The 24,599-nt window shown below is 47.4% G+C and overlaps 51 non-coding genes and 34 pseudogenes across 51 annotated transcripts; all 85 read right to left on the reverse strand.

Annotated features, from left to right (window-relative positions):
- Positions 1 to 93: 93 nt before the first annotated feature.
- Positions 94 to 202, reverse strand: LOC138457899 (5S ribosomal RNA; annotated as a pseudogene).
- Positions 203 to 308: 106 nt separating this feature from the next.
- LOC138463281 (5S ribosomal RNA) lies at positions 309 to 427 on the reverse strand. Its single transcript, XR_011265867.1, has one exon. It is a non-coding gene; the product is annotated as a 5S ribosomal RNA (ribosomal RNA).
- Positions 428 to 533: 106 nt separating this feature from the next.
- LOC138464990 (5S ribosomal RNA) lies at positions 534 to 652 on the reverse strand. Its single transcript, XR_011267566.1, has one exon. It is a non-coding gene; the product is annotated as a 5S ribosomal RNA (ribosomal RNA).
- A 106-nt stretch (positions 653 to 758) lies between these two features.
- Positions 759 to 877, reverse strand: LOC138462500 (5S ribosomal RNA). Its single transcript, XR_011265096.1, has one exon. It is a non-coding gene; the product is annotated as a 5S ribosomal RNA (ribosomal RNA).
- A 106-nt stretch (positions 878 to 983) lies between these two features.
- LOC138461300 (5S ribosomal RNA) lies at positions 984 to 1,102 on the reverse strand. The gene has a single exon (XR_011263923.1). It is a non-coding gene; the product is annotated as a 5S ribosomal RNA (ribosomal RNA).
- Positions 1,103 to 1,565: 463 nt separating this feature from the next.
- On the reverse strand, positions 1,566 to 1,674 carry LOC138458531 (5S ribosomal RNA; annotated as a pseudogene).
- A 106-nt stretch (positions 1,675 to 1,780) lies between these two features.
- Positions 1,781 to 1,899, reverse strand: LOC138461020 (5S ribosomal RNA). The gene has a single exon (XR_011263665.1). It is a non-coding gene; the product is annotated as a 5S ribosomal RNA (ribosomal RNA).
- A 106-nt stretch (positions 1,900 to 2,005) lies between these two features.
- LOC138456093 (5S ribosomal RNA) lies at positions 2,006 to 2,114 on the reverse strand (annotated as a pseudogene).
- Positions 2,115 to 2,220: 106 nt separating this feature from the next.
- LOC138465228 (5S ribosomal RNA) lies at positions 2,221 to 2,339 on the reverse strand. The gene has a single exon (XR_011267802.1). It is a non-coding gene; the product is annotated as a 5S ribosomal RNA (ribosomal RNA).
- Positions 2,340 to 2,802: 463 nt separating this feature from the next.
- LOC138456770 (5S ribosomal RNA) lies at positions 2,803 to 2,911 on the reverse strand (annotated as a pseudogene).
- Positions 2,912 to 3,017: 106 nt separating this feature from the next.
- On the reverse strand, positions 3,018 to 3,126 carry LOC138457900 (5S ribosomal RNA; annotated as a pseudogene).
- Positions 3,127 to 3,232: 106 nt separating this feature from the next.
- On the reverse strand, positions 3,233 to 3,341 carry LOC138457777 (5S ribosomal RNA; annotated as a pseudogene).
- Positions 3,342 to 3,447: 106 nt separating this feature from the next.
- Positions 3,448 to 3,566, reverse strand: LOC138461995 (5S ribosomal RNA). The gene has a single exon (XR_011264598.1). It is a non-coding gene; the product is annotated as a 5S ribosomal RNA (ribosomal RNA).
- Positions 3,567 to 3,672: 106 nt separating this feature from the next.
- LOC138465194 (5S ribosomal RNA) lies at positions 3,673 to 3,791 on the reverse strand. Its single transcript, XR_011267768.1, has one exon. It is a non-coding gene; the product is annotated as a 5S ribosomal RNA (ribosomal RNA).
- Positions 3,792 to 3,897: 106 nt separating this feature from the next.
- LOC138463593 (5S ribosomal RNA) lies at positions 3,898 to 4,016 on the reverse strand. The gene has a single exon (XR_011266180.1). It is a non-coding gene; the product is annotated as a 5S ribosomal RNA (ribosomal RNA).
- A 463-nt stretch (positions 4,017 to 4,479) lies between these two features.
- Positions 4,480 to 4,588, reverse strand: LOC138456771 (5S ribosomal RNA; annotated as a pseudogene).
- Positions 4,589 to 4,694: 106 nt separating this feature from the next.
- LOC138453879 (5S ribosomal RNA) lies at positions 4,695 to 4,813 on the reverse strand. Its single transcript, XR_011260581.1, has one exon. It is a non-coding gene; the product is annotated as a 5S ribosomal RNA (ribosomal RNA).
- A 106-nt stretch (positions 4,814 to 4,919) lies between these two features.
- Positions 4,920 to 5,038, reverse strand: LOC138461996 (5S ribosomal RNA). The gene has a single exon (XR_011264599.1). It is a non-coding gene; the product is annotated as a 5S ribosomal RNA (ribosomal RNA).
- A 106-nt stretch (positions 5,039 to 5,144) lies between these two features.
- Positions 5,145 to 5,263, reverse strand: LOC138462501 (5S ribosomal RNA). The gene has a single exon (XR_011265097.1). It is a non-coding gene; the product is annotated as a 5S ribosomal RNA (ribosomal RNA).
- A 106-nt stretch (positions 5,264 to 5,369) lies between these two features.
- LOC138463072 (5S ribosomal RNA) lies at positions 5,370 to 5,488 on the reverse strand. Its single transcript, XR_011265658.1, has one exon. It is a non-coding gene; the product is annotated as a 5S ribosomal RNA (ribosomal RNA).
- Positions 5,489 to 5,951: 463 nt separating this feature from the next.
- Positions 5,952 to 6,060, reverse strand: LOC138459080 (5S ribosomal RNA; annotated as a pseudogene).
- A 106-nt stretch (positions 6,061 to 6,166) lies between these two features.
- On the reverse strand, positions 6,167 to 6,285 carry LOC138464809 (5S ribosomal RNA). The gene has a single exon (XR_011267385.1). It is a non-coding gene; the product is annotated as a 5S ribosomal RNA (ribosomal RNA).
- A 106-nt stretch (positions 6,286 to 6,391) lies between these two features.
- LOC138464610 (5S ribosomal RNA) lies at positions 6,392 to 6,510 on the reverse strand. Its single transcript, XR_011267188.1, has one exon. It is a non-coding gene; the product is annotated as a 5S ribosomal RNA (ribosomal RNA).
- A 105-nt stretch (positions 6,511 to 6,615) lies between these two features.
- On the reverse strand, positions 6,616 to 6,734 carry LOC138464980 (5S ribosomal RNA). The gene has a single exon (XR_011267556.1). It is a non-coding gene; the product is annotated as a 5S ribosomal RNA (ribosomal RNA).
- Positions 6,735 to 7,197: 463 nt separating this feature from the next.
- Positions 7,198 to 7,306, reverse strand: LOC138456772 (5S ribosomal RNA; annotated as a pseudogene).
- A 106-nt stretch (positions 7,307 to 7,412) lies between these two features.
- LOC138459397 (5S ribosomal RNA) lies at positions 7,413 to 7,531 on the reverse strand (annotated as a pseudogene).
- A 106-nt stretch (positions 7,532 to 7,637) lies between these two features.
- Positions 7,638 to 7,756, reverse strand: LOC138461997 (5S ribosomal RNA). The gene has a single exon (XR_011264600.1). It is a non-coding gene; the product is annotated as a 5S ribosomal RNA (ribosomal RNA).
- Positions 7,757 to 7,862: 106 nt separating this feature from the next.
- Positions 7,863 to 7,981, reverse strand: LOC138461080 (5S ribosomal RNA). The gene has a single exon (XR_011263720.1). It is a non-coding gene; the product is annotated as a 5S ribosomal RNA (ribosomal RNA).
- A 106-nt stretch (positions 7,982 to 8,087) lies between these two features.
- LOC138460946 (5S ribosomal RNA) lies at positions 8,088 to 8,206 on the reverse strand. The gene has a single exon (XR_011263597.1). It is a non-coding gene; the product is annotated as a 5S ribosomal RNA (ribosomal RNA).
- Positions 8,207 to 8,669: 463 nt separating this feature from the next.
- LOC138458575 (5S ribosomal RNA) lies at positions 8,670 to 8,778 on the reverse strand (annotated as a pseudogene).
- A 106-nt stretch (positions 8,779 to 8,884) lies between these two features.
- LOC138455532 (5S ribosomal RNA) lies at positions 8,885 to 9,003 on the reverse strand (annotated as a pseudogene).
- Positions 9,004 to 9,109: 106 nt separating this feature from the next.
- LOC138454972 (5S ribosomal RNA) lies at positions 9,110 to 9,228 on the reverse strand. The gene has a single exon (XR_011261623.1). It is a non-coding gene; the product is annotated as a 5S ribosomal RNA (ribosomal RNA).
- A 106-nt stretch (positions 9,229 to 9,334) lies between these two features.
- LOC138453942 (5S ribosomal RNA) lies at positions 9,335 to 9,453 on the reverse strand. Its single transcript, XR_011260641.1, has one exon. It is a non-coding gene; the product is annotated as a 5S ribosomal RNA (ribosomal RNA).
- Positions 9,454 to 9,916: 463 nt separating this feature from the next.
- Positions 9,917 to 10,025, reverse strand: LOC138456773 (5S ribosomal RNA; annotated as a pseudogene).
- A 107-nt stretch (positions 10,026 to 10,132) lies between these two features.
- On the reverse strand, positions 10,133 to 10,251 carry LOC138461998 (5S ribosomal RNA). Its single transcript, XR_011264601.1, has one exon. It is a non-coding gene; the product is annotated as a 5S ribosomal RNA (ribosomal RNA).
- A 106-nt stretch (positions 10,252 to 10,357) lies between these two features.
- LOC138464733 (5S ribosomal RNA) lies at positions 10,358 to 10,476 on the reverse strand. Its single transcript, XR_011267311.1, has one exon. It is a non-coding gene; the product is annotated as a 5S ribosomal RNA (ribosomal RNA).
- Positions 10,477 to 10,582: 106 nt separating this feature from the next.
- LOC138462562 (5S ribosomal RNA) lies at positions 10,583 to 10,701 on the reverse strand. Its single transcript, XR_011265157.1, has one exon. It is a non-coding gene; the product is annotated as a 5S ribosomal RNA (ribosomal RNA).
- A 463-nt stretch (positions 10,702 to 11,164) lies between these two features.
- On the reverse strand, positions 11,165 to 11,273 carry LOC138456775 (5S ribosomal RNA; annotated as a pseudogene).
- Positions 11,274 to 11,379: 106 nt separating this feature from the next.
- Positions 11,380 to 11,498, reverse strand: LOC138463109 (5S ribosomal RNA). Its single transcript, XR_011265695.1, has one exon. It is a non-coding gene; the product is annotated as a 5S ribosomal RNA (ribosomal RNA).
- A 106-nt stretch (positions 11,499 to 11,604) lies between these two features.
- Positions 11,605 to 11,723, reverse strand: LOC138455169 (5S ribosomal RNA). Its single transcript, XR_011261812.1, has one exon. It is a non-coding gene; the product is annotated as a 5S ribosomal RNA (ribosomal RNA).
- A 463-nt stretch (positions 11,724 to 12,186) lies between these two features.
- LOC138456776 (5S ribosomal RNA) lies at positions 12,187 to 12,295 on the reverse strand (annotated as a pseudogene).
- Positions 12,296 to 12,401: 106 nt separating this feature from the next.
- Positions 12,402 to 12,510, reverse strand: LOC138457583 (5S ribosomal RNA; annotated as a pseudogene).
- A 106-nt stretch (positions 12,511 to 12,616) lies between these two features.
- LOC138462429 (5S ribosomal RNA) lies at positions 12,617 to 12,735 on the reverse strand. The gene has a single exon (XR_011265025.1). It is a non-coding gene; the product is annotated as a 5S ribosomal RNA (ribosomal RNA).
- A 106-nt stretch (positions 12,736 to 12,841) lies between these two features.
- Positions 12,842 to 12,960, reverse strand: LOC138462000 (5S ribosomal RNA). The gene has a single exon (XR_011264602.1). It is a non-coding gene; the product is annotated as a 5S ribosomal RNA (ribosomal RNA).
- Positions 12,961 to 13,066: 106 nt separating this feature from the next.
- On the reverse strand, positions 13,067 to 13,185 carry LOC138465039 (5S ribosomal RNA). The gene has a single exon (XR_011267614.1). It is a non-coding gene; the product is annotated as a 5S ribosomal RNA (ribosomal RNA).
- Positions 13,186 to 13,291: 106 nt separating this feature from the next.
- On the reverse strand, positions 13,292 to 13,410 carry LOC138463594 (5S ribosomal RNA). Its single transcript, XR_011266181.1, has one exon. It is a non-coding gene; the product is annotated as a 5S ribosomal RNA (ribosomal RNA).
- Positions 13,411 to 13,873: 463 nt separating this feature from the next.
- Positions 13,874 to 13,982, reverse strand: LOC138456777 (5S ribosomal RNA; annotated as a pseudogene).
- Positions 13,983 to 14,088: 106 nt separating this feature from the next.
- LOC138456398 (5S ribosomal RNA) lies at positions 14,089 to 14,197 on the reverse strand (annotated as a pseudogene).
- Positions 14,198 to 14,303: 106 nt separating this feature from the next.
- LOC138459920 (5S ribosomal RNA) lies at positions 14,304 to 14,422 on the reverse strand. Its single transcript, XR_011262700.1, has one exon. It is a non-coding gene; the product is annotated as a 5S ribosomal RNA (ribosomal RNA).
- A 106-nt stretch (positions 14,423 to 14,528) lies between these two features.
- LOC138464774 (5S ribosomal RNA) lies at positions 14,529 to 14,647 on the reverse strand. The gene has a single exon (XR_011267350.1). It is a non-coding gene; the product is annotated as a 5S ribosomal RNA (ribosomal RNA).
- Positions 14,648 to 14,753: 106 nt separating this feature from the next.
- LOC138462470 (5S ribosomal RNA) lies at positions 14,754 to 14,872 on the reverse strand. The gene has a single exon (XR_011265066.1). It is a non-coding gene; the product is annotated as a 5S ribosomal RNA (ribosomal RNA).
- Positions 14,873 to 14,978: 106 nt separating this feature from the next.
- On the reverse strand, positions 14,979 to 15,097 carry LOC138455104 (5S ribosomal RNA). Its single transcript, XR_011261747.1, has one exon. It is a non-coding gene; the product is annotated as a 5S ribosomal RNA (ribosomal RNA).
- A 463-nt stretch (positions 15,098 to 15,560) lies between these two features.
- On the reverse strand, positions 15,561 to 15,669 carry LOC138456778 (5S ribosomal RNA; annotated as a pseudogene).
- A 106-nt stretch (positions 15,670 to 15,775) lies between these two features.
- LOC138458859 (5S ribosomal RNA) lies at positions 15,776 to 15,884 on the reverse strand (annotated as a pseudogene).
- A 106-nt stretch (positions 15,885 to 15,990) lies between these two features.
- Positions 15,991 to 16,109, reverse strand: LOC138459921 (5S ribosomal RNA). Its single transcript, XR_011262701.1, has one exon. It is a non-coding gene; the product is annotated as a 5S ribosomal RNA (ribosomal RNA).
- A 106-nt stretch (positions 16,110 to 16,215) lies between these two features.
- LOC138456444 (5S ribosomal RNA) lies at positions 16,216 to 16,324 on the reverse strand (annotated as a pseudogene).
- A 106-nt stretch (positions 16,325 to 16,430) lies between these two features.
- LOC138465206 (5S ribosomal RNA) lies at positions 16,431 to 16,549 on the reverse strand. The gene has a single exon (XR_011267780.1). It is a non-coding gene; the product is annotated as a 5S ribosomal RNA (ribosomal RNA).
- Positions 16,550 to 16,655: 106 nt separating this feature from the next.
- LOC138454329 (5S ribosomal RNA) lies at positions 16,656 to 16,774 on the reverse strand. Its single transcript, XR_011261011.1, has one exon. It is a non-coding gene; the product is annotated as a 5S ribosomal RNA (ribosomal RNA).
- A 463-nt stretch (positions 16,775 to 17,237) lies between these two features.
- On the reverse strand, positions 17,238 to 17,346 carry LOC138456780 (5S ribosomal RNA; annotated as a pseudogene).
- A 106-nt stretch (positions 17,347 to 17,452) lies between these two features.
- Positions 17,453 to 17,561, reverse strand: LOC138457901 (5S ribosomal RNA; annotated as a pseudogene).
- Positions 17,562 to 17,667: 106 nt separating this feature from the next.
- Positions 17,668 to 17,786, reverse strand: LOC138465218 (5S ribosomal RNA). The gene has a single exon (XR_011267792.1). It is a non-coding gene; the product is annotated as a 5S ribosomal RNA (ribosomal RNA).
- Positions 17,787 to 17,892: 106 nt separating this feature from the next.
- On the reverse strand, positions 17,893 to 18,011 carry LOC138454330 (5S ribosomal RNA). Its single transcript, XR_011261012.1, has one exon. It is a non-coding gene; the product is annotated as a 5S ribosomal RNA (ribosomal RNA).
- Positions 18,012 to 18,474: 463 nt separating this feature from the next.
- Positions 18,475 to 18,583, reverse strand: LOC138456781 (5S ribosomal RNA; annotated as a pseudogene).
- Positions 18,584 to 18,689: 106 nt separating this feature from the next.
- LOC138457902 (5S ribosomal RNA) lies at positions 18,690 to 18,798 on the reverse strand (annotated as a pseudogene).
- Positions 18,799 to 18,904: 106 nt separating this feature from the next.
- On the reverse strand, positions 18,905 to 19,023 carry LOC138453880 (5S ribosomal RNA). The gene has a single exon (XR_011260582.1). It is a non-coding gene; the product is annotated as a 5S ribosomal RNA (ribosomal RNA).
- A 106-nt stretch (positions 19,024 to 19,129) lies between these two features.
- LOC138465149 (5S ribosomal RNA) lies at positions 19,130 to 19,248 on the reverse strand. The gene has a single exon (XR_011267723.1). It is a non-coding gene; the product is annotated as a 5S ribosomal RNA (ribosomal RNA).
- Positions 19,249 to 19,354: 106 nt separating this feature from the next.
- LOC138454955 (5S ribosomal RNA) lies at positions 19,355 to 19,473 on the reverse strand. Its single transcript, XR_011261606.1, has one exon. It is a non-coding gene; the product is annotated as a 5S ribosomal RNA (ribosomal RNA).
- A 106-nt stretch (positions 19,474 to 19,579) lies between these two features.
- LOC138457903 (5S ribosomal RNA) lies at positions 19,580 to 19,688 on the reverse strand (annotated as a pseudogene).
- A 106-nt stretch (positions 19,689 to 19,794) lies between these two features.
- On the reverse strand, positions 19,795 to 19,913 carry LOC138459922 (5S ribosomal RNA). The gene has a single exon (XR_011262702.1). It is a non-coding gene; the product is annotated as a 5S ribosomal RNA (ribosomal RNA).
- A 106-nt stretch (positions 19,914 to 20,019) lies between these two features.
- LOC138456445 (5S ribosomal RNA) lies at positions 20,020 to 20,128 on the reverse strand (annotated as a pseudogene).
- Positions 20,129 to 20,234: 106 nt separating this feature from the next.
- On the reverse strand, positions 20,235 to 20,343 carry LOC138457575 (5S ribosomal RNA; annotated as a pseudogene).
- Positions 20,344 to 20,449: 106 nt separating this feature from the next.
- On the reverse strand, positions 20,450 to 20,568 carry LOC138454331 (5S ribosomal RNA). Its single transcript, XR_011261013.1, has one exon. It is a non-coding gene; the product is annotated as a 5S ribosomal RNA (ribosomal RNA).
- A 463-nt stretch (positions 20,569 to 21,031) lies between these two features.
- LOC138456782 (5S ribosomal RNA) lies at positions 21,032 to 21,140 on the reverse strand (annotated as a pseudogene).
- Positions 21,141 to 21,246: 106 nt separating this feature from the next.
- Positions 21,247 to 21,355, reverse strand: LOC138457904 (5S ribosomal RNA; annotated as a pseudogene).
- A 106-nt stretch (positions 21,356 to 21,461) lies between these two features.
- On the reverse strand, positions 21,462 to 21,580 carry LOC138453881 (5S ribosomal RNA). The gene has a single exon (XR_011260583.1). It is a non-coding gene; the product is annotated as a 5S ribosomal RNA (ribosomal RNA).
- Positions 21,581 to 21,686: 106 nt separating this feature from the next.
- On the reverse strand, positions 21,687 to 21,805 carry LOC138464769 (5S ribosomal RNA). The gene has a single exon (XR_011267346.1). It is a non-coding gene; the product is annotated as a 5S ribosomal RNA (ribosomal RNA).
- Positions 21,806 to 21,911: 106 nt separating this feature from the next.
- Positions 21,912 to 22,030, reverse strand: LOC138464972 (5S ribosomal RNA). The gene has a single exon (XR_011267547.1). It is a non-coding gene; the product is annotated as a 5S ribosomal RNA (ribosomal RNA).
- A 106-nt stretch (positions 22,031 to 22,136) lies between these two features.
- LOC138461301 (5S ribosomal RNA) lies at positions 22,137 to 22,255 on the reverse strand. Its single transcript, XR_011263924.1, has one exon. It is a non-coding gene; the product is annotated as a 5S ribosomal RNA (ribosomal RNA).
- A 463-nt stretch (positions 22,256 to 22,718) lies between these two features.
- LOC138456783 (5S ribosomal RNA) lies at positions 22,719 to 22,827 on the reverse strand (annotated as a pseudogene).
- Positions 22,828 to 22,933: 106 nt separating this feature from the next.
- Positions 22,934 to 23,042, reverse strand: LOC138457905 (5S ribosomal RNA; annotated as a pseudogene).
- A 106-nt stretch (positions 23,043 to 23,148) lies between these two features.
- Positions 23,149 to 23,267, reverse strand: LOC138453883 (5S ribosomal RNA). Its single transcript, XR_011260584.1, has one exon. It is a non-coding gene; the product is annotated as a 5S ribosomal RNA (ribosomal RNA).
- Positions 23,268 to 23,373: 106 nt separating this feature from the next.
- Positions 23,374 to 23,492, reverse strand: LOC138462697 (5S ribosomal RNA). Its single transcript, XR_011265291.1, has one exon. It is a non-coding gene; the product is annotated as a 5S ribosomal RNA (ribosomal RNA).
- Positions 23,493 to 23,598: 106 nt separating this feature from the next.
- On the reverse strand, positions 23,599 to 23,717 carry LOC138464974 (5S ribosomal RNA). The gene has a single exon (XR_011267549.1). It is a non-coding gene; the product is annotated as a 5S ribosomal RNA (ribosomal RNA).
- A 106-nt stretch (positions 23,718 to 23,823) lies between these two features.
- On the reverse strand, positions 23,824 to 23,932 carry LOC138458578 (5S ribosomal RNA; annotated as a pseudogene).
- Positions 23,933 to 24,395: 463 nt separating this feature from the next.
- LOC138457802 (5S ribosomal RNA) lies at positions 24,396 to 24,504 on the reverse strand (annotated as a pseudogene).
- Between the last annotated feature and the right edge of the window lie 95 nt (positions 24,505 to 24,599).

Genomic DNA, 24,599 nt, shown 5'->3' on the forward strand with positions numbered 1-24,599 from the left:
AGTTTTGTACTTTTAAGCATCTAGTCGGCTAGACCTTGCAGTTTTGAAAGGCAATTGTGAAATGGCTCACTTCCTGAACTTGGAGCACAAAAAAGCCTACAGCACCTGGTATTCCCAGGCGGTCTCCCATCCAGGTACTAACGAGGCCCGACACTGCTTAGCTTCCGAGATCAGACGCATTCAGTGTGGTGTGGCCGTAGGCTCTGGTCCTTGTGAGTTTTGTACTTTTAAGCATCTAGTCGGCTAGACCTTGCAGTTTTGAAAGGCAATTGTGAAATGGCTCACTTCCTGAACTTGGAGCACAAAAAAGCCTACAGCACCTGGTATTCCCAGGTGGTCTCCCATCCAGGTACTAACTAGGCCCGACACTGCTTAGCTTCCGAAATCAGACGAGATCGGGCGCAATCAGTGTGGTGTGGCCGTAGGCTCTGGGCCTAGTGAGTTTTGTACTTTTAAGCATCTAGTCAGCTAGACCTTGCAGTTTTCAAAGGCAATTGAGAAATGGCTCACTTCCTGAACTTGGAGCACAAAAAAGCCTACAGCACCTGGTATTCCCAGGCGGTCTCCCATCCAGGTACTAACGAGGCCCGACATTGCTTAGCTTCCGAGATCAGACGAGATCGGGCGCATTCAGTGTGGTGTGGCCGTAGGCTCTGGGCCTTGTGAGTTTTGTACTTTTAAGCATCTAGTCGGCTAGACCTTGCAGTTTTGAAAGGCAATTGAGAAATGGCTCACTTCCTGAACTTGGAGTACAAAAAAGCCTACAGCACCTGGTATTCCCAGGCGGTCTCCCATCCAGGTACTAACTAGGCCCGACACTGCTTTGCTTCTGAGATCAGACGAGATCAGGCGCATTCAGTGTGGTGTGGCCGTAGGCTCTGGGCCTAGTGAGTTTTGTACTTTTAAGCATCTAGTCGGCTAGACCTTGCAGTTTTAAAAGGCAATTGAGAAAGGGCTCACTTCCTGAACTTGGAGCACAAAAAAGCCTACAGCACCTGGTATTCCCAGGCGGTCTCCCATCCAGGTACTAACTAGGCCTGACACTGCTTAACTTCCGAGATCAGACGAGATCGGGTGCATTCAGTGTGGTGTGGCCGTAGGCTCTAGGAATGCTAAGAATATTACTCTTATGCATTTGCATTTAGTAAGCTAAGCCATGCAGCCACTTGCAACATGATACCACGCTCATCGCTCGATCAGGCTCGATCAGGCGAGATATATAAGACTGGTGGGCCCATTCAGGACTCCTATGTCTGGTAGGATAACTTTAATTCATCCATCCTGTGTCTGTTGCAGGGAGGTGGAGAGAACAATCAACACAATAATGGGTTTCTTTCATGCCTCTTGAAGGACTCAATATTCTCTGTACTGCATTACATGTGAAAGTCGATTTATTACCCATGAACACACTACCTGTATGCTAATTCTATGTAAAAAGGTAGCTCCAGCCCTCATGATGTTGTCCAACATTTCCGCTATAAAACGGGATACAATTATTTTGGAAACATACCAAATTTGAAAAATAATTGAGAAGTTGCGCAATTACTAATCATGGAGCACAAAAAAGCCTACAGCACCTGGTATTCCCAGGCAGTCTCCCATCCAGGTACTAACTAGGCCCGACCCTGCTTAGCTTCTGAGATCGGGCGCATTCAGTGTGGTGTGGCCGTAGGCTCTGGGCCTAGTGAGTTTTGTACTTTTAAGCATCTAGTCGGCTAGACCTTGCAGTTTTGAAAGGCAATTGTGAAATGGCTCACTTCCTGAACTTGGAGCACAAAAAAGCCTACAGCACCTGGTATTCCCAGGCGGTCTCCCATCCAGGTACTAACGAGGCCCGACACTGCTTAGCTTCCGAGATCAGATGAGATCGGGCGCATTCAGTGTGGTGTGGCCGTAGGCTCTGGGCCTTGTGAGTTTTGTACTTTTAAGCATCTAGTCGGCTAGACCTTGCAGTTTTGAAAGGCAATTGAGAAATGGCTCACTTCCTGAACTTGGAGTACAAAAAAGCCTACAGCACCTGGTATTCCCAGGCGGTCTCCCATCCAGGTACTAACTAGGCCCAACACTGCTTAGCTTCTGAGATCAGACGCATTCAGTGTGGTGTGGCCGTAGGCTCTGGGCCTAGTGAGTTTTGTACTTTTAAGCATCTAGTCGGCTAGACCTTGCAGTTTTGAAAGGCAATTGAGAAAGGGCTCACTTCCTGAACTTGGAGCACAAAAAAGCCTACAGCACCTGGTATTCCCAGGCGGTCTCCCATCCAGGTACTAACTAGGCCTAACACTGCTTAACTTCCGAGATCAGACGAGATCAGGTGCATTCTGTGTGGTGTGGCCGTAGGCTCTAGGAATGCTAAGAATATTACTCTTATGCATTTGCATTTAGTAAGCTAAGCCATGCAGCCACTTGCAACATGATACCACGCTCATCGCTCGATCAGGCTCGATCAGGCGAGATATATAAGACTGGTGGGCCTATTCAGGACTCCTATGTCTGGTAGGATAACTTTAATTCATCCATCCTGTGTCTGTTGCAGGGAGGTGGAGAGAACAATCAACACAATAATGGTTTTCTTTCATGCCTCTTGAAGGACTCAATATTCTCTGTACTGCATTACATGTGAAAGTCGATTTATTACCCATGAACACACTACCTGTATGCTAATTCTATGTAAAAAGGTAGCTCCAGCCCTCATGATGTTGTCCAACATTTCCGCTATAAAACGGGATACAATTATTTTGGAAACATACCAAATTTGAAAAATAATTGAGAAGTTGCGCAATTACTAATCATGGAGCACAAAAAAGCCTACAGCACCTGGTATTCCCAGGCAGTCTCCCATCCAGGTACTAACTAGGCCCGACCCTGCTTAGCTTCCGAGATCGGGCGCATTCAGTGTGGTGTGGCCGTAGGCTCTGGGCCTAGTGAGTTTTGTACTTTTAAGCATCTAGTCGGCTAGACCTTGCAGTTTTGAAAGGCAATTGTGAAATGGCTCACTTCCTGAACTTGGAGCACAAAAAAGCCTACAGCACCTGGTATTCCCAGGCGGTCTCCCATCCAGGTACTAACGAGGCCCGACACTGCTTAGCTTCCGAGATCAGACGCATTCAGTGTGGTGTGGCCGTAGGCTCTGGGCCTTGTGAGTTTTGTACTTTTAAGCATCTAGTCGGCTAGACCTTGCAGTTTTGAAAGGCAATTGTGAAATGGCTCACTTCCTGAACTTGGAGCACAAAAAAGCCTACAGCACCTGGTATTCCCAGGTGGTCTCCCATCCGGGTACTAACTAGGCCCGACACTGCTTAGCTTCCGAGATCAGACGCAATCAGTGTGGTGTGGCCGTAGGCTCTGGGCCTAGTGAGTTTTGTACTTTTAAGCATCTAGTCAGCTAGACCTTGCAGTTTTCAAAGGCAATTGAGAAATGGCTCACTTCCTGAACTTGGAGCACAAAAAAGCCTACAGCACCTGGTATTCCCAGGCGGTCTCCCATCCAGGTACTAACGAGGCCCGACACTGCTTAGCTTCCGAGATCAGACGAGATCGGGCGCATTCAGTGTGGTGTGGCCGTAGGCTCTGGGCCTTGTGAGTTTTGTACTTTTAAGCATCTAGTCGGCTAGACCTTGCAGTTTTGAAAGGCAATTGAGAAATGGCTCACTTCCTGAACTTGGAGTACAAAAAAGCCTACAGCACCTGGTATTCCCAGGCGGTCTCCCATCCAGGTACTAACTAGGCCCGACACTGCTTAGCTTCTGAGATCAGACGAGATCAGGCGCATTCAGTGTGGTGTGGCCGTAGGCTCTGGGCCTAGTGAGTTTTGTACTTTTAAGCATCTAGTCGGCTAGACCTTGCAGTTTTAAAAGGCAATTGAGAAAGGGCTCACTTCCTGAACTTGGAGCACAAAAAAGCCTACAGCACCTGGTATTCCCAGGCGGTCTCCCATCCAGGTACTAACTAGGCCTGACACTGCTTAACTTCCAAGATCAGACGAGATCGGGTGCATTCAGTGTGGTGTGGCCGTAGGCTCTAGGAATGCTAAGAATATTACTCTTATGCATTTGCATTTAGTAAGCTAAGCCATGCAGCCACTTGCAACATGATACCACGCTCATCGCTCGATCAGGCTCGATCAGGCGAGATATATAAGACTGGTGGGCCCATTCAGGACTCCTATGTCTGGTAGGATAACTTTAATTCATCCATCCTGTGTCTGTTGCAGGGAGGTGGAGAGAACAATCAACACAATAATGGTTTTCTTTCATGCCTCTTGAAGGACTCAATATTCTCTGTACTGCATTACATGTGAAAGTCGATTTATTACCCATGAACACACTACCTGTATGCTAATTCTATGTAAAAAGGTAGCTCCAGCCCTCATGATGTTGTCCAACATTTCCGCTATAAAACGGTATACAATTATTTTGGAAACATACCAAATTTGAAAAATAATTGAGAAGTTGCGCAATTACTAATCATGGAGCACAAAAAAGCCTACAGCACCTGGTATTCCCAGGCAGTCTCCCATCCAGGTACTAACTAGGCCCGACCCTGCTTAGCTTCCGAGATCGGGCGCATTCAGTGTGGTGTGGCCGTAGGCTCTGGGCCTAGTGAGTTTTGTACTTTTAAGCATCTAGTCGGCTAGACCTTGCAGTTTTGAAAGGCAATTGTGAAATGGCTCACTTCCTGAACTTGGAGCACAAAAAAGCCTACAGCACCTGGTATTCCCAGGTGGTCTCCCATCCAGGTACTAACTAGGCCCGACACTGCTTAGCTTCCGAGATCAGACAAGATCGGGCACAATCAGTGTGGTGTGGCCGTAGGCTCTGGGCCTAGTGAGTTTTGTACTTTTAAGCATCTAGTCAGCTAGACCTTGCAGTTTTCAAAGGCAATTGAGAAATGGCTCACTTCCTGAACTTGGAGCACAAAAAAGCCTACAGCACCTGGTATTCCCAGGCGGTCTCCCATCCAGGTACTAACGAGGCCCGACACTGCTTAGCTTCCGAGATCAGACGAGATCGGGCGCATTCAGTGTGGTGTGGCCGTAGGCTCTGGGCCTTGTGAGTTTTGTACTTTTAAGCATCTAGTCGGCTAGACCTTGCAGTTTTGAAAGGCAATTGAGAAATGGCTCACTTCCTGAACTTGGAGTACAAAAAAGCCTACAGCACCTGGTATTCCCAGGCGGTCTCCCATCCAGGTACTAACTAGGCCCGACACTGCTTTGCTTCTGAGATCAGACGAGATCAGGCGCATTCAGTGTGGTGTGGCCGTAGGCTCTGGGCCTAGTGAGTTTTGTACTTTTAAGCATCTAGTCGGCTAGACCTTGCAGTTTTAAAAGGCAATTGAGAAAGGGCTCACTTCCTGAACTTGGAGCACAAAAAAGCCTACAGCACCTGGTATTCCCAGGAAGTCTCCCATCCAGGTACTAACTAGGCCTGACACTGCTTAACTTCCGAGATCAGACGAGATCGGGTGCATTCAGTGTGGTGTGGCCGTAGGCTCTAGGAATGCTAAGAATATTACTCTTATGCATTTGCATTTAGTAAGCTAAGCCATGCAGCCACTTGCAACATGATACCACGCTCATCGCTCGATCAGGCTCGATCAGGCGAGATATATAAGACTGGTGGGCCCATTCAGGACTCCTATGTCTGGTAGGATAACTTTAATTCATCCATCCTGTGTCTGTTGCAGGGAGGTGGAGAGAACAATCAACACAATAATGGGTTTCTTTCATGCCTCTTGAAGGACTCAATATTCTCTGTACTGCATTACATGTGAAAGTCGATTTATTACCCATGAACACACTACCTGTATGCTAATTCTATGTAAAAAGGTAGCTCCAGCCCTCATGATGTTGTCCAACATTTCCGCTATAAAACGGGATACAATTATTTTGGAAACATACCAAATTTGAAAAATAATTGAGAAGTTGCGCAATTACTAATCATGGAGCACAAAAAAGCCTACAGCACCTGGTATTCCCAGGCAGTCTCCCATCCAGGTACTAACTAGGCCTGACCCTGCTTAGCTTCCGAGATCGGGCGCATTCAGTGGGGTGTGGCCGTAGGCTCTGGGCCTAGTGAGTTTTGTACTTTTAAGCATCTAGTCGGCTAGACCTTGCAGTTTTGAAAGGCAATTGTGAAATGGCTCACTTCCTGAACTTGGAGCACAAAAAAGCCTACAGCACCTGGTATTCCCAGGCGGTCTCCCATCCAGGTACTAACGAGGCCCGACACTGCTTAGCTTCCAAGATCAGACGAGATCGGGCGCATTCAGTGTGGTGTGGCCGTAGGCTCTGGGCCTTGTGAGTTTTGTACTTTTAAGCATCTAGTCGGCTAGACCTTGCAGTTTTGAAAGGCAATTGAGAAATGGCTCACTTCCTGAACTTGGAATACAAAAAAGCCTACAGCACCTGGTATTCCCAGGCGGTCTCCCATCCAGGTACTAACTAGGCCCAACACTGCTTAGCTTCTGAGATCAGACGAGATCAGGCGCATTCAGTGTGGTGTGGCCGTAGGCTCTGGGCCTAGTGAGTTTTGTACTTTTAAGCATCTAGTCGCTAGACCTTGCAGTTTTGAAAGGCAATTGAGAAAGGGCTCACTTCCTGAACTTGGAGCACAAAAAAGCCTACAGCACCTGGTATTCCCAGGCGGTCTCCCATCCAGGTACTAACTAGGCCTAACACTGCTTAACTTCCGAGATCAGACAAGATCGGGTGCATTCAGTGTGGTGTGGCCATAGGCTCTAGGAATGCTAAGAATATTACTCTTATGCATTTGCATTTAGTAAGCTAAGCCATGCAGCCACTTGCAACATGATACCACGCTCATCGCTCGATCAGGCTCGATCAGGCGAGATATATAAGACTGGTGGGCCCATTCAGGACTCCTATGTCTGGTAGGATAACTTTAATTCATCCATCCTGTGTCTGTTGCAGGGAGGTGGAGAGAACAATCAACACAATAATGGTTTTCTTTCATGCCTCTTGAAGGACTCAATATTCTCTGTACTGCATTACATGTGAAAGTCGATTTATTACCCATGAACACACTACCTGTATGCTAATTCTATGTAAAAAGGTAGCTCCAGCCCTCATGATGTTGTCCAACATTTCCGCTATAAAACGGTATACAATTATTTTGGAAACATACCAAATTTGAAAAATAATTGAGAAGTTGCGCAATTACTAATCATGGAGCACAAAAAAGCCTACAGCACCTGGTATTCCCAGGCAGTCTCCCATCCAGGTACTAACTAGGCCCGACCCTGCTTAGCTTCCGAGATCGGGCGCATTCAGTGTGGTGTGGCCGTAGGCTCTGGGCCTAGTGAGTTTTGTACTTTTAAGCATCTAGTCGGCTAGACCTTGCAGTTTTGAAAGGCAATTGTGAAATGGCTCACTTCCTGAACTTGGAGCACAAAAAAGCCTACAGCACCTGGTATTCCCAGGTGGTCTCCCATCCAGGTCCTAACTAGGGCCGACACTGCTTAGCTTCCTTGATTAGACGAGATTGGGCGCAATCAGTGTGGTGTGGCCGTAGGCTCTGGGCCTAGTGAGTTTTGTACTTTTAAGCATCTAGTCAGCTAGACCTTGCAGTTTTGAAAGGCAATTGAGAAATGGCTCACTTCCTGAACTTGGAGCACAAAAAAGCCTACAGCACCTGGTATTCCCAGGCGGTCTCCCATCCAGGTACTAACGAGGCCCGACACTGCTTAGCTTCCGAGATCAGACGAGATCGGGCGCATTCAGTGTGGTGTGGCCGTAGGCTCTGGGCCTTGTGAGTTTTGTACTTTTAAGCATCTAGTCGGCTAGACCTTGCAGTTTTGAAAGGCAATTGAGAAATGGCTCACTTCCTGAACTTGGAGTACAAAAAAGCCTACAGCACCTGGTATTCCCAGGCGGTCTCCCATCCGGGTACTAACTAGGCCCGACACTGCTTAGCTTCTGAGATCAGACGAGATCAGGCGCATTCAGTGTGGTGTGGCCGTAGGCTCTGGGCCTAGTGAGTTTTGTACTTTTAAGCATCTAGTCGGCTAGACCTTGCAGTTTTAAAAGGCAATTGAGAAAGGGCTCACTTCCTGAACTTGGAGCACAAAAAAGCCTACAGCACCTGGTATTCCCAGGCGGTCTCCCATCCAGGTACTAACTTGGCCTGACACTGCTTAACTTCCGAGATCAGACGAGATCGGGTGCATTCAGTGTGGTGTGGCCGTAGGCTCTAGGAATGCTAAGAATATTACTCTTATGCATTTGCATTTAGTAAGCTAAGCCATGCAGCCACTTGCAACATGATACCACGCTCATCGCTCGATCAGGCTCGATCAGGCGAGATATATAAGACTGGTGGGCCCATTCAGGACTCCTATGTCTGGTAGGATAACTTTAATTCATCCATCCTGTGTCTGTTGCAGGGAGGTGGAGAGAACAATCAACACAATAATGGGTTTCTTTCATGCCTCTTGAAGGACTCAATATTCTCTGTACTGCATTACATGTGAAAGTCGATTTATAACCCATGAACACACTACCTGTATGCTAATTCTATGTAAAAAGGTAGCTCCAGCCCTCATGATGTTGTCCAACATTTCCGCTATAAAACGGGATACAATTATTTTGGAAACATACCAAATTTGAAAAATAATTGAGAAGTTGTGCAATTACTAATCATGGAGCACAAAAAAGCCTACAGCACCTGGTATTCCCAGGCAGTCTCCCATCCAGGTACTAACTAGGCCCGACCCTGCTTAGTTTCCGAGATCGGGCGCATTCAGTGTGGTGTGGCCGTAGGCTCTGGGCCTAGTGAGTTTTGTACTTTTAAGCATCTAGTCGGCTAGACCTTGCAGTTTTGAAAGGCAATTGTGAAATGGCTCACTTCCTGAACTTGGAGCACAAAAAAGCCTACAGCACCTGGTATTCCCAGGTGGTCTCCCATCCAGGTACTAACTAGGCCCGACACTGCTTAGCTTCCGAGATCAGACGAGATTGGGCGCAATCAGTGTGGTGTGTCCGTAGTCTCTGGGCCTAGTGAGTTTTGTACTTTTAAGCATCTAGTCAGCTAGACCTTGCAGTTTTGAAAGGCAATTGAGAAATGGCTCACTTCCTGAACTTGGAGCACAAAAAAGCCTACAGCACCTGGTATTCCCAGGCGGGCTCCCATCCAGGTACTAACGAGGCCCGACACTGCTTAGCTTCCGAGATCAGACGAGACCGGGCACATTCAGTGTGGTGTGGCCGTAGGCTCTGGGCCTTGTGAGTTTTGTACTTTTAAGCATCTAGTCGGCTAGACCTTGCAGTTTTAAAAGGCAATTGAGAAAGGGCTCACTTCCTGAACTTGGAGCACAAAAAAGCCTACAGCACCTGGTATTCCCAGGCGGTCTCCCATCCAGGTACTAACTAGGCCTGACACTGCTTAACTTCCGAGATCAGACGAGATCAGGTGCATTCAGAGTGGTGTGACCGTAGGCTCTAGGAATGCTAAGAATATTACTCTTATGCATTTGCATTTAGTAAGCTAAGCCATGCAGCCACTTGCAACATGATACCACGCTCATCGCTCGATCAGGCTCGATCAGGCGAGATATATAAGACTGGTGGGCCCATTCAGGACTCCTATGTCTGGTAGGATAACTTTAATTCATCCATCCTGTGTCTGTTGCAGGGAGGTGGAGAGAACAATCAACACAATAATGGGTTTCTTTCATGCCTCTTGAAGGACTCAATATTCTCTGTACTGCATTACATGTGAAAGTCGATTTATTACCCATGAACACACTACCTGTATGCTAATTCTATGTAAAAAGGTAGCTCCAGCCCTCATGATGTTGTCCAACATTTCCGCTATAAAACGGGATACAATTATTTTGGAAACATACCAAATTTGAAAAATAATTGAGAAGTTGCGCAATTACTAATCATGGAGCACAAAAAAGCCTACAGCACCTGGTATTCCCAGGCAGTCTCCCATCCAGGTACTAACTAGGCCCGACCCTGCTTAGCTTCCGAGATCGGGCGCATTCAGTGTGGTGTGGCCGTAGGCTCTGGGCCTAGTGAGTTTTGTACTTTTAAGCATCTAGTCGGCTAGACCTTGCAGTTTTGAAAGGCAATTGTGAAATGGCTCACTTCCTGAACTTGGAGCACAAAAAAAGCCTACAGCACCTGGTATTCCCAGGCGGTCTCCCATCCAGGTACTAACGAGGCCCGACACTGCTTAGCTTCCGAGATCAGACGAGATCGGGCGCATTCAGTGTGGTGTGGCCGTAGGCTCTGGGCCTTGTGAGTTTTGTACTTTTAAGCATCTAGTCGGCTAGACCTTGCAGTTTTGAAAGGCAATTGAGAAATGGCTCACTTCCTGAACTTGGAGTACAAAAAAGCCTACAGCACCTGGTATTCCCAGGCGGTCTCCCATCCAGGTACTAACTAGGCCCAACACTGCTTAGCTTCTGAGATCAGACGAGATCAGGCGCATTCAGTGTGGTGTGGCCGTAGGCTCTGGGCCTAGTGAGTTTTGTACTTTTAAGCATCTAGTCGGCTAGACCTTGCAGTTTTGAAAGGCAATTGAGAAAGGGCTCACTTCCTGAACTTGGAGCACAAAAAAGCCTACAGCACCTGGTATTCCCAGGCGGTCTCCCATCCAGGTACTAACTAGGCCTAACACTGCTTAACTTCCGAGATCAGACGAGATCAGGTGCATTCAGTGTGGTGTGGCCGTAGGCTCTAGGAATGCTAAGAATATTACTCTTATGCATTTGCATTTAGTAAGCTAAGCCATGCAGCCACTTGCAACATGATACCACGCTCATCGCTCGATCAGGCTCGATCAGGCGAGATATATAAGACTGGTGGGCCCATTCAGGACTCCTATGTCTGGTAGGATAACTTTAATTCATCCATCCTGTGTCTGTTGCAGGGAGGTGGAGAGAACAATCAACACAATAATGGTTTTCTTTCATGCCTCTTGAAGGACTCAATATTCTCTGTACTGCATTACATGTGAAAGTCGATTTATTACCCATGAACACACTACCTGTATGCTAATTCTATGTAAAAAGGTAGCTCCAGCCCTCATGATGTTGTCCAACATTTCCGCTATAAAACGGGATACAATTATTTTGGAAACATACCAAATTTGAAAAATAATTGAGAAGTTGCGCAATTACTAATCATGGAGCACAAAAAAGCCTACAGCACCTGGTATTCCCAGGCAGTCTCCCATCCAGGTACTAACTAGGCCCGACCCTGCTTAGCTTCCGAGATCGGGCGCATTCAGTGTGGTGTGGCCGTAGGCTCTGGGCCTAGTGAGTTTTGTACTTTTAAGCATCTAGTCGGCTAGACCTTGCAGTTTTGAAAGGCAATTGTGAAATGGCTCACTTCCTGAACTTGGAGCACAAAAAAGCCTACAGCACCTGGTATTCCCAGGTGGTCTCCCATCCAGGTACTAACTAGGCCCGACACTGCTTAGCTTCTGAGATCAGACAAGATCAGGCGCATTCAGTGTGGTGTGGCCGTAGGCTCTGGGCCTAGTGAGTTTTGTACTTTTAAGCATCTAGTCGGCTAGACCGTGCAGTTTTAAAAGGCAATTGAGAAAGGGCTCACTTCCTGAACTTGGAGCACAAAAAAGCCTACAGCACCTGGTATTCCCAGGCGGTCTCCCATCCAGGTACTAACTAGGCCTGACACTGCTTAACTTCCAAAATCAGACGAGATCGGGTGCATTCAGTGTGGTGTGGCCGTAGTCTCTAGGAATGCTAAGAATATTACTCTTATGCATTTGCATTTAGTAAGCTAAGCCATGCAGCCACTTGCAACATGATACCACGCTCATCGCTCGATCAGGCTCGATCAGGCGAGATATATAAGACTGGTGGGCCCATTCAGGACTCCTATGTCTGGTAGGATAACTTTAATTCATCCATCCTGTGTCTGTTGCAGGGAGGTGGAGAGAACAATCAACACAATAATGGTTTTCTTTCATGCCTCTTGAAGGACTCAATATTCTCTGTACTGCATTACATGTGAAAGTCGATTTATTACCCATGAACACACTACCTGTATGCTAATTCTATGTAAAAAGGTAGCTCCAGCCCTCATGATGTTGTCCAACATTTCCGCTATAAAACGGTATACAATTATTTTGGAAACATACCAAATTTGAAAAATAATTGAGAAGTTGCGCAATTACTAATCATGGAGCACAAAAAAGCCTACAGCACCTGGTATTCCCAGGCAGTCTCCCATCCAGGTACTAACTAGGCCCGACCCTGCTTAGCTTCCGAGATCGGGCGCATTCAGTGTGGTGTGGCCGTAGGCTCTGGGCCTAGTGAGTTTTGTACTTTTAAGCATCTAGTCGGCTAGACCTTGCAGTTTTGAAAGGCAATTGTGAAATGGCTCACTTCCTGAACTTGGAGCACAAAAAAGCCTACAGCACCTGGTATTCCCAGGCGGTCTCCCATCCAGGTACTAACAAGGCCCGACACTGCTTAGCTTCCGAGATCAGACGCATTCAGTGTGGTGTGGCCGTAGGCTCTGGGCCTTGTGAGTTTTGTACTTTTAAGCATCTAGTCGGCTAGACCTTGCAGTTTTGAAAGGCAATTGTGAAATGGCTCACTTCCTGAACTTGGAGCACAAAAAAGCCTACAGCACCTGATATTCCCAGGTGGTCTCCCATCCAGGTACTAACTAGGCCCGACACTGCTTAGCTTCCGAGATCAGACGAGATCGGGCGCAATCAGTGTGGTGTGGCCGTAGGCTCTGGGCCTAGTGAGTTTTGTACTTTTAAGCATCTAGTCAGCTAGACCTTGCAGTTTTCAAAGGCAATTGAGAAATGGCTCACTTCCTGAACTTGGAGCACAAAAAAGCCTACAGCACCTGGTATTCCCAGGCGGTCTCCCATCCAGGTACTAACGAGGCCCGACACTGCTTAGCTTCCGAGATCAGACGAGATCGGGCGCATTCAGTGTGGTGTGGCCGTAGGCTCTGGGCCTTGTGAGTTTTGTACTTTTAAGCATCTAGTCGGCTAGACCTTGCAGTTTTGAAAGGCAATTGAGAAATGGCTCACTTCCTGAACTTGGAGTACAAAAAAGCCTACAGCACCTGGTATTCCCAGGCCGTCTCCCATCCAGGTACTAACTAGGCCCGACACTGCTTAGCTTCTGAGATCAGACGAGATCAGGCGCATTCAGTGTGGTGTGGCCGTAGGCTCTGGGCCTAGTGAGTTTTGTACTTTTAAGCATCTAGTCGGCTAGACCTTGCAGTTTTAAAAGGCAATTGAGAAAGGGCTCACTTCCTGAACTTGGAGCACAAAAAAGCCTACAGCACCTGGTATTCCCAGGCGGTCTCCCATCCAGGTACTAACTAGGCCTGACACTGCTTAACTTCCAAGATCAGACGAGATCGGGTGCATTCAGTGTGGTGTGGCCGTAGGCTCTAGGAATGCTAAGAATATTACTCTTATGCATTTGCATTTAGTAAGCTAAGCCATGCAGCCACTTGCAACATGATACCACGCTCATCGCTCGATCAGGCTCGATCAGGCGAGATATATAAGACTGGTGGGCCCATTCAGGACTCCTATGTCTGGTAGGATAACTTTAATTCATCCATCCTGTGTCTGTTGCAGGGAGGTGGAGAGAACAATCAACACAATAATGGTTTTCTTTCATGCCTCTTGAAGGACTCAATATTCTCTGTACTGCATTACATGTGAAAGTCGATTTATTACCCATGAACACACTACCTGTATGCTAATTCTATGTAAAAAGGTAGCTCCAGCCCTCATGATGTTGTCCAACATTTCCGCTATAAAACGGTATACAATTATTTTGGAAACATACCAAATTTGAAAAATAATTGAGAAGTTGCGCAATTACTAATCATGGAGCACAAAAAAGCCTACAGCACCTGGTATTCCCAGGCAGTCTCCCATCCAGGTACTAACTAGGCCCGACCCTGCTTAGCTTCCGAGATCGGGCGCATTCAGTGTGGTGTGGCCGTAGGCTCTGGGCCTAGTGAGTTTTGTACTTTTAAGCATCTAGTCGGCTAGACCTTGCAGTTTTGAAAGGCAATTGTGAAATGGCTCACTTCCTGAACTTGGAGCACAAAAAAGCCTACAGCACCTGGTATTCCCAGGCGGTCTCCCATCCAGGTACTAACTAGGCCCAACACTGCTTAGCTTCCGAGATCAGACGCATTCAGTGTGGTGTGGCCGTAGGCTCTGGGCCTTGTGAGTTTTGTACTTTTAAGCATCTAGTCGGCTAGACCTTGCAGTTTTGAAAGGCAATTGTGAAATGGCTCACTTCCTGAACTTGGAGCACAAAAAAGCCTACAGCACCTGGTATTCCCAGGTGGTCTCCCATCCAGGTACTAACTAGGCCCGACACTGCTTAGCTTCCGAGATCAGACGAGATCGGGCGCAATCAGTGTGGTGTGGCCGTAGGCTCTGGGCCTAGTGAGTTTTGTACTTTTAAGCATCTAGTCAGCTAGACCTTGCAGTTTTCAAAGGCAATTGAGAAATGGCTCACTTCCTGAACTTGGAGCACAAAAAAGCCTACAGCACCTGGTATTCCCAGGCGGTCTCCCATCCAGGTACTAACGAGGCCCGACACTGCTTAGCTTCCGAGATCAGACGAGATCGGGCGCATTCAGTGTGGTGTGGCAGTAGGCTCTGGGCATTGTGAGTTTTGTACTTTTAAGCATCTAGTCGGCTAGACCTTGCAGTTTTGAAAGGCAATTGAGAAATGGCTCACTTCCTGAACTTGGAATAGAAAAAAGCCTACAGCACCTGGTATTCCCAGGCGGTCTCCCATCCAGGTACTAACTAGGCCCAACACTGCTTAGCTTCTGAGATCAGACGAGATCAGGCGCATTCAGTGTGGTGTGGCAGTAGGCTCTGGGCCTAGTGAGTTTTGTACTTTTAAGCATCTAGTCGGCTAGACCTTGCAGTTTTGAAAGGCAATTGAGAAAGGGCTCACTTCCTGAACTTGGAGCACAAAAAAGCCTACAGCACTTGGTATTCCCAGGCGGTCTCCCATCCAGGTACTAACTAGGCCTAACACTGCTTAACTTCCGAGATCAGACGAGATCAGGTGCATTCTGTGTGGTGTGGCCGTAGGCTCTAGGAATGCTAAGAATATTACTCTTATGCATTTGCATTTAGTAAGCTAAGCCATGCAGCCACTTGCAACATGATACCACGCTCATCGCTCGATCAGGCTCGATCAGGCGAGATATATAAGACTGGTGGGCCTATTCAGGACTCCTATGTCTGGTAGGATAACTTTAATTCATCCATCCTGTGTCTGTTGCAGGGAGGTGGAGAGAACAATCAACACAATAATGGTTTTCTTTCATGCCTCTTGAAGGACTCAATATTCTCTGTACTGCATTACATGTGAAAGTCGATTTATTACCCATGAACACACTACCTGTATGCTAATTCTATGTAAAAAGGTAGCTCCAGCCCTCATGATGTTGTCCAACATTTCCGCTATAAAACGGGATACAATTATTTTGGAAACATACCAAATTTGAAAAATAATTGAGAAGTTGCGCAATTACTAATCATGGAGCACAAAAAAGCCTACAGCACCTGGTATTCCCAGGCAGTCTCCCATCCAGGTACTAACTAGGCCCGACCCTGCTTAGCTTCCGAGATCGGGCGCATTCAGTGTGGTGTGGCCGTAGGCTCTGGGCCTAGTGAGTTTTGTACTTTTAAGCATCTAGTCGGCTAGACCTTGCAGTTTTGAAAGGCAATTGTGAAATGGCTCACTTCCTGAACTTGGAGCACAAAAAAGCCTACAGCACCTGCTATTCCCAGGCGGTCTCCCATCCAGGTACTAACGAGGCCCGACACTGCTTAGCTTCCGAGATCAGACGCATTCAGTGTGGTGTGGCCGTAGGCTCTGGGCCTTGTGAGTTTTGTACTTTTAAGCATCTAGTCGGCTAGACCTTGCAGTTTTGAAAGGCAATTGTGAAATGGCTCACTTCCTGAACTTGGAGCACAAAAAAGCCTACAGCACCTGGTATTCCCAGGTGGTCTCCCATCCAGGTACTAACTAGGCCCGACACTGCTTAGCTTCCGAGATCAGACGAGATCGGGCGCAATCAGTGTGGTGTGGCCGTAGGCTCTGGGCCTAGTGAGTTTTGTACTTTTAAGCATCTAGTCAGCTAGACCTTGCAGTTTTCAAAGGCAATTGAGAAATGGCTCACTTCCTGAACTTGGAGCACAAAAAAGCCTACAGCACCTGGTATTCCCAGGCGGTCTCCCATCCAGGTACTAACGAGGCCCGACACTGCTTAGCTTCCGAGATCAGGCGCATTCAGTGTGGTGTGGCCGTAGGCTCTGGGCCTTGTGAGTTTTGTACTTTTAAGCATCTAGTCGGCTAGACCTTGCAGTTTTGAAAGGAAATTGAGAAATGGCTCACTTCCTGAACTTGGAGTACAAAAAAGCCTACAGCACCTGGTATTCCCAGGCGGTCTCCCATCCAGGTACTAACTAGGCCCGACACTGCTTAGCTTCTGAGATCAGACGAGATCAGGCGCATTCAGTGTGGTGTGGCCGTAGGCTCTGGGCCTAGTGAGTTTTGTACTTTTAAGCATCTAGTCGGCTAGACCTTGCAGTTTTAAAAGGCAATTGAGAAAGGGCTCACTTCCTGAACTTGGAGCACAAAAAAGCCTACAGCACCTGGTATTCCCAGGCAGTCTCCCATCCAGGTACTAACTAGGCCTGACACTGCTTAACTTCCAAGATCAGACGAGATCGGGTGCATTCAGTGTGGTGTGGCCGTAGGCTCTAGGAATGCTAAGAATATTACTCTTATGCATTTGCATTTAGTAAGCTAAGCCATGCAGCCACTTGCAACATGATACCACGCTCATCGCTCGATCAGGCTCGATCAGGCGAGATATATAAGACTGGTGGGCCCATTCAGGACTCCTATGTCTGGTAGGATAACTTTAATTCATCCATCCTGTGTCTGTTGCAGGGAGGTGGAGAGAACAATCAACACAATAATGGTTTTCTTTCATGCCTCTTGAAGGACTCAATATTCTCTGTACTGCATTACATGTGAAAGTCGATTTATTACCCATGAACACACTACCTGTATGCTAATTCTATGTAAAAAGGTAGCTCCAGCCCTCATGATGTTGTCCAACATTTCCGCTATAAAACGGTATACAATTATTTTGGAAACATACCAAATTTGAAAAATAATTGAGAAGTTGCGCAATTACTAATCATGGAGCACAAAAAAGCCTACAGCACCTGGTATTCCCAGGCAGTCTCCCATCCAGGTACTAACTAGGCCCGACCCTGCTTAGCTTCCGAGATCGGGCGCATTCAGTGTGGTGTGGCCGTAGGCTCTGGGCCTAGTGAGTTTTGTACTTTTAAGCATCTAGTCGGCTAGACCTTGCAGTTTTGAAAGGCAATTGTGAAATGGCTCACTTCCTGAACTTGGAGCACAAAAAAGCCTACAGCACCTGGTATTCCCAGGCGGTCTCCCATCCAGGTACTAACGAGGCCCGACACTGCTTAGCTTCCGAGATCAGACGCATTCAGTGTGGTGTGGCCGTAGGCTCTGGGCCTTGTGAGTTTTGTACTTTTAAGCATCTAGTCGGCTAGACCTTGCAGTTTTGAAAGGCAATTGAGAAATGGCTCACTTCCTGAACTTGGAGTACAAAAAAGCCTACAGCACCTGGTATTCCCAGGCGGTCTCCCATCCAGGTACTAACTAGGCCCGACACTGCTTAGCTTCTGAGATCAGACGAGATCAGGCGCATTCAGTGTGGTGTGGCCGTAGGCTCTGGGCCTAGTGAGTTTTGTACTTTTAAGCATCTAGTCGGCTAGACCTTGCAGTTTTAAAAGGCAATTGAGAAAGGGCTCACTTCCTGAACTTGGAGCACAAAAAAGCCTACAGCACCTGGTATTCCCAGGCAGTCTCCCATCCAGGTACTAACTAGGCCTGACACTGCTTAACTTCCAAGATCAGACGAGATCGGGTGCATTCAGTGTGGTGTGGCCGTAGGCTCTAGGAATGCTAAGAATATTACTCTTATGCATTTGCATTTAGTAAGCTAAGCCATGCAGCCACTTGCAACATGATACCACGCTCATCGCTCGATCAGGCTCGATCAGGCGAGATATATAAGACTGGTGGGCCCATTCAGGACTCCTATGTCTGGTAGGATAACTTTAATTCATCCATCCTGTGTCTGTTGCAGGGAGGTGGAGAGAACAATCAACACAATAATGGTTTTCTTTCATGCCTCTTGAAGGACTCAATATTCTCTGTACTGCATTACATGTGAAAGTCGATTTATTACCCATGAACACACTACCTGTATGCTAATTCTATGTAAAAAGGTAGCTCCAGCCCTCATGATGTTGTCCAACATTTCCGCTATAAAACGGTATACAATTATTTTGGAAACATACCAAATTTGAAAAATAATTGAGAAGTTGCGCAATTACTAATCATGGAGCACAAAAAAGCCTACAGCACCTGGTATTCCCAGGCAGTCTCCCATCCAGGTACTAACTAGGCCCGACCCTGCTTAGCTTCCGAGATCGGGCGCATTCAGTGTGGTGTGGCCGTAGGCTCTGGGCCTAGTGAGTTTTGTACTTTTAAGCATCTAGTCGGCTAGACCTTGCAGTTTTGAAAGGCAATTGTGAAATGGCTCACTTCCTGAACTTGGAGCACAAAAAAGCCTACAGCACCTGGTATTCCCAGGCGGTCTCCCATCCAGGTACTAACGAGGCCCGACACTGCTTAGCTTCCGAGATCAGACGCATTCAGTGTGGTGTGGCCGTAGGCTCTGGGCCTTGTGAGTTTTGTACTTTTAAGCATCTAGTCGGCTAGACCTTGCAGTTTTGAAAGGCAATTGTGAAATGGCTCACTTCCTGAACTTGGAGCACAAAAAAGCCTACAGCACCTGGTATTCCCAGGTGGTCTCCCATCCAGGTACTAACTAGGCCCGACACTGCTTAGCTTCCGAGATCAGACAAGATCGGGCACAATCAGTGTGGTGTGGCCGTAGGCTCTGGGCCTAGTGAGTTTTGTACTTTTAAGCATCTAGTCAGCTAGACCTTGCAGTTTTCAAAGGCAATTGAGAAATGGCTCACTTCCTGAACTTGGAGCACAAAAAAGCCTACAGCACCTGGTATTCCCAGGTGGTCTCCCATCCAGGTACTAACGAGGCCCGACACTGCTTAGCTTCTGAGATCAGACGAGATCGGGCGCATTCAGTGTGGTGTGGCCGTAGGCTCTGGGCCTTGTGAGTTTTGTACTTTTAAGCATCTAGTCGGCTAGACCTTGCAGTTTTGAAAGGCAATTGAGAAATGGCTCACTTCCTGAACTTGGAGTACAAAAAAGCCTACAGCACCTGGTATTCCCAGGCGGTCTCCCATCCAGATACTAACTAGGCCCGATACTGCTTTGCTTCTGAGATCAGACGAGATCAGGCGCATTCAGTGTGGTGTGGCCGTAGGCTCTGGGCCTAGTGAGTTTTGTACTTTTAAGCATCTAGTCGGCTAGACCTTGCAGTTTTAAAAGGCAATTGAGAAAGGGCTCACTTCCTGAACTTGGAGCACAAAAAAGCCTACAGCACCTGGTATTCCCAGGCGGTCTCCCATCCAGGTACTAACGAGGCCCGACACTGCTTAGCTTCCGAGATCAGACGCATTCAGTGTGGTGTGGCCGTAGGCTCTGGGCCTTGTGAGTTTTGTACTTTTAAGCATCTAGTCGGCTAGACCTTGCAGTTTTGAAAGGCAATTGTGAAATGGCTCACTTCCTGAACTTGGAGCACAAAAAAGCCTACAGCACCTGGTATTCCCAGGTGGTCTCCCATCCAGGTACTAACTAGGCCCGACACTGCTTAGCTTCCGAGATCAGACGAGATCGGGCGCAATCAGTGTGGTGTGGCCGTAGGCTCTGGGCCTAGTGAGTTTTGTACTTTTAAGCATCTAGTCAGCTAGACCTTGCAGTTTTCAAAGGCAATTGAGAAATGGCTCACTTCCTGAACTTGGAGCACAAAAAAGCCTACAGCACCTGGTATTCCCAGGCGGTCTCCCATCCAGGTACTAACGAGGCCCGACACTGCTTAGCTTCCGAGATCAGGCGCATTCAGTGTGGTGTGGCCGTAGGCTCTGGGCCTTGTGAGTTTTGTACTTTTAAGCATCTAGTCGGCTAGACCTTGCAGTTTTGAAAGGCAATTGAGAAATGGCTCACTTCCTGAACTTGGAGTACAAAAAAGCCTACAGCACCTGGTATTCCCAGGCGGTCTCCCATCCAGGTACTAACTAGGCCCGACACTGCTTAGCTTCTGAGATCAGACGCATTCAGTGTGGTGTGGCCGTATGCTCTGGGCCTAGTGAGTTTTGTACTTTTAAGCATCTAGTCGGCTAGACCTTGCAGTTTTAAAAGGCAATTGAGAAAGGGCTCACTTCCTGAACTTGGAGCACAAAAAAGCCTACAGCACCTGGTATTCCCAGGCAGTCTCCCATCCAGGTACTAACTAGGCCTGACACTGCTTAACTTCCAAGATCAGACGAGATCGGGTGCATTCAGTGTGGTGTGGCCGTAGGCTCTAGGAATGCTAAGAATATTACTCTTATGCATTTGCATTTAGTAAGCTAAGCCATGCAGCCACTTGCAACATGATACCACGCTCATCGCTCGATCAGGCTCGATCAGGCGAGATATATAAGACTGGTGGGCCCATTCAGGACTCCTATGTCTGGTAGGATAACTTTAATTCATCCATCCTGTGTCTGTTGCAGGGAGGTGGAGAGAACAATCAACACAATAATGGTTTTCTTTCATGCCTCTTGAAGGACTCAATATTCTCTGTACTGCATTACATGTGAAAGTCGATTTATTACCCATGAACACACTACCTGTATGCTAATTCTATGTAAAAAGGTAGCTCCAGCCCTCATGATGTTGTCCAACATTTCCGCTATAAAACGGTATACAATTATTTTGGAAACATACCAAATTTGAAAAATAATTGAGAAGTTGCGCAATTACTAATCATGGAGCACAAAAAAGCCTACAGCACCTGGTATTCCCAGGCAGTCTCCCATCCAGGTACTAACTAGGCCCGACCCTGCTTAGCTTCCGAGATCGGGCGCATTCAGTGTGGTGTGGCCGTAGGCTCTGGGCCTAGTGAGTTTTGTACTTTTAAGCATCTAGTCGGCTAGACCTTGCAGTTTTGAAAGGCAATTGTGAAATGGCTCACTTCCTGAACTTGGAGCACAAAAAAGCCTACAGCACCTGGTATTCCCAGGCGGTCTCCCATCCAGGTACTAACGAGGCCCGACACTGCTTAGCTTCCGAGATCAGACGCATTCAGTGTGGTGTGGCCGTAGGCTCTGGGCCTTGTGAGTTTTGTACTTTTAAGCATCTAGTCGGCTAGACCTTGCAGTTTTGAAAGGCAATTGTGAAATGGCTCACTTCCTGAACTTGGAGCACAAAAAAGCCTACAGCACCTGGTATTCCCAGGTGGTCTCCCATCCAGGTACTAACTAGGCCCGACACTGCTTAGCTTCCGAGATCAGACAAGATCGGGCACAATCAGTGTGGTGTGGCCGTAGGCTCTGGGCCTAGTGAGTTTTGTACTTTTAAGCATCTAGTCAGCTAGACCTTGCAGTTTTCAAAGGCAATTGAGAAATGGCTCACTTCCTGAACTTGGAGCACAAAAAAGCCTACAGCACCTGGTATTCCCAGGTGGTCTCCCATCCAGGTACTAACGAGGCCCGACACTGCTTAGCTTCCGAGATCAGACGAGATCGGGCGCATTCATTGTGGTGTGGCCGTAGGCTCTGGGCCTTGTGAGTTTTGTACTTTTAAGCATCTAGTCGGCTAGACCTTGCAGTTTTGAAAGGCAATTGAGAAATGGCTCACTTCCTGAACTTGGAGTACAAAAAAGCCTACAGCACCTGGTATTCCCAGGCGGTCTCCCATCCAGATACTAACTAGGCCCGACACTGCTTTGCTTCTGAGATCAGACGAGATCAGGCGCATTCAGTGTGGTGTGGCCGTAGGCTCTGGGCCTAGTGAGTTTTGTACTTTTAAGCATCTAGTCGGCTAGACCTTGCAGTTTTAAAAGGCAATTGAGAAAGGGCTCACTTCCTGAACTTGGAGCACAAAAAAGCCTACAGCACCTGGTATTCCCAGGCGGTCTCCCATCCAGGTACTAACTAGGCCTGACACTGCTTAACTTCCGAGATCAGACGAGATCGGGTGCATTCAGTGTGGTGTGGCCGTAGGCTCTAGGAATGCTAAGAATATTACTCTTATGCATTTGCATTTAGTAAGCTAAGCCATGCAGCCACTTGCAACATGATACCACGCTCATCGCTCGATCAGGCTCGATCAGGCGAGATATATAAGACTGGTGGGCCCATTCAGGACTCCTATGTCTGGTAGGATAACTTTAATTCATCCATCCTGTGTCTGTTGCAGGGAGGTGGAGAGAACAATCAACACAATAATGGTTTTCTTTCATGCCTCTTGAAGGACTCAATATTCTCTGTACTGCATTACATGTGAAAGTCGATTTATTACCCATGAACACACTACCTGTATGCTAATTCTATGTAAAAAGGTAGCTCCAGCCCTCATGATGTTGTCCAACATTTCCGCTATAAAACGGTATACAATTATTTTGGAAACATACCAAATTTGAAAAATAATTGAGAAGTTGCGCAATTACTAATCATGGAGCACAAAAAAGCCTACAGCACCTGGTATTCCCAGGCAGTCTCCCATCCAGGTACTAACTAGGCCCGACCCTGCTTAGCTTCCGAGATCGGGCGCATTCAGTGTGGTGTGGCCGTAGGCTCTGGGCCTAGTGAGTTTTGTACTTTTAAGCATCTAGTCGGCTAGACCTTGCAGTTTTGAAAGGCAATTGTGAAATGGCTCACTTCCTGAACTTGGAGCACAAAAAAGCCTACAGCACCTGGTATTCCCAGGCGGTCTCCCATCCAGGTACTAACGAGGCCCGACACTGCTTAGCTTCCGAGATCAGACGCATTCAGTGTGGTGTGGCCGTAGGCTCTGGGCCTTGTGAGTTTTGTACTTTTAAGCATCTAGTCGGCTAGACCTTGCAGTTTTGAAAGGCAATTGTGAAATGGCTCACTTCCTGAACTTGGAGCACAAAAAAGCCTACAGCACCTGGTATTCCCAGGTGGTCTCCCATCCAGGTACTAACTAGGCCCGACACTGCTTAGCTTCCGAGATCAGACAAGATCGGGCACAATCAGTGTGGTGTGGCCGTAGGCTCTAGGCCTAGTGAGTTTTGTACTTTTAAGCATCTAGTCAGCTAGACCTTGCAGTTTTCAAAGGCAATTGAGAAATGGCTCACTTCCTGAACTTGGAGCACAAAAATGCCTACAGCACCTGGTATTCCCAGGCGGTCTCCCATCCAGGTACTAACGAGGCCCGACACTGCTTAGCTTCCGAGATCAGACGAGATCGGGCGCATTCAGTGTGGTGTGGCCGTAGGCTCTGGGCCTTGTGAGTTTTGTACTTTTAAGCATCTAGTCGGCTAGACCTTGCAGTTTTGAAAGGCAATTGAGAAATGGCTCACTTCCTGAACTTGGAGTACAAAAAAGCCTACAGCACCTGGTATTCCCAGGCGGTCTCCCATCCAGATACTAACTAGGCCCGACACTGCTTTGCTTCTGAGATCAGACGAGATCAGGCGCATTCAGTGTGGTGTGGCCGTAGGCTCTGGGCCTAGTGAGTTTTGTACTTTTAAGCATCTAGTCGGCTAGACCTTGCAGTTTTAAAAGGCAATTGAGAAAGGGCTCACTTCCTGAACTTGGAGCACAAAAAAGCCTACAGCACCTGGTATTCTGAGGCGGTCTCCCATCCAGGTACTAACTAGGCCTGACACTGCTTAACTTCCGAGATCAGGTGCATTCAGTGTGGTGTGGCCGTAGGCTCTAGGAATGCTAAGAATATTACTCTTATGCATTTGCATTTAGTAAGCTAAGCCATGCAGCCACTTGCAACATGATACCACGCTCATCGCTCGATCAGGCTCGATCAGGCGAGATATATAAGACTGGTGGGCCCATTCAGGACTCCTATGTCTGGTAGGATAACTTTAATTCATCCATCCTGTGTCTGTTGCAGGGAGGTGGAGAGAACAATCAACACAATAATGGGTTTCTTTCATGCCTCTTGAAGGACTCAATATTCTCTGTACTGCATTACATGTGAAAGTCGATTTATTACCCATGAACACACTACCTGTATGCTAATTCTATGTAAAAAGGTAGCTCCAGCCCTCATGATGTTGTCCAACATTTCCGCTATAAAACGGGATACAATTATTTTGGAAACATACCAAATTTGAAAAATAATTGAGAAGTTGCGCAATTACTAATCATGGAGCACAAAAAAGCCTACAGCACCTGGTATTCCCAGGCAGTCTCCCATCCAGGTACTAACTAGGCCCGACCCTGCTTAGCTTCCGAGATCGGGCGCATTCAGTGGGGTGTGGCCGTAGGCTCTGGGCCTAGTGAGTTTTGTACTTTTAAGCATCTAGTCGGCTAGACCTTGCAGTTTTGAAAGGCAATTGTGAAATGGCTCACTTCCTGAACTTG

This window comes from Ambystoma mexicanum, chromosome 4p, assembly GCF_040938575.1.
Source record: "Ambystoma mexicanum isolate Mex_15411 chromosome 4p, UKY_AmexF1_1, whole genome shotgun sequence".
Taxonomy (NCBI): domain Eukaryota; kingdom Metazoa; phylum Chordata; class Amphibia; order Caudata; family Ambystomatidae; genus Ambystoma; species Ambystoma mexicanum.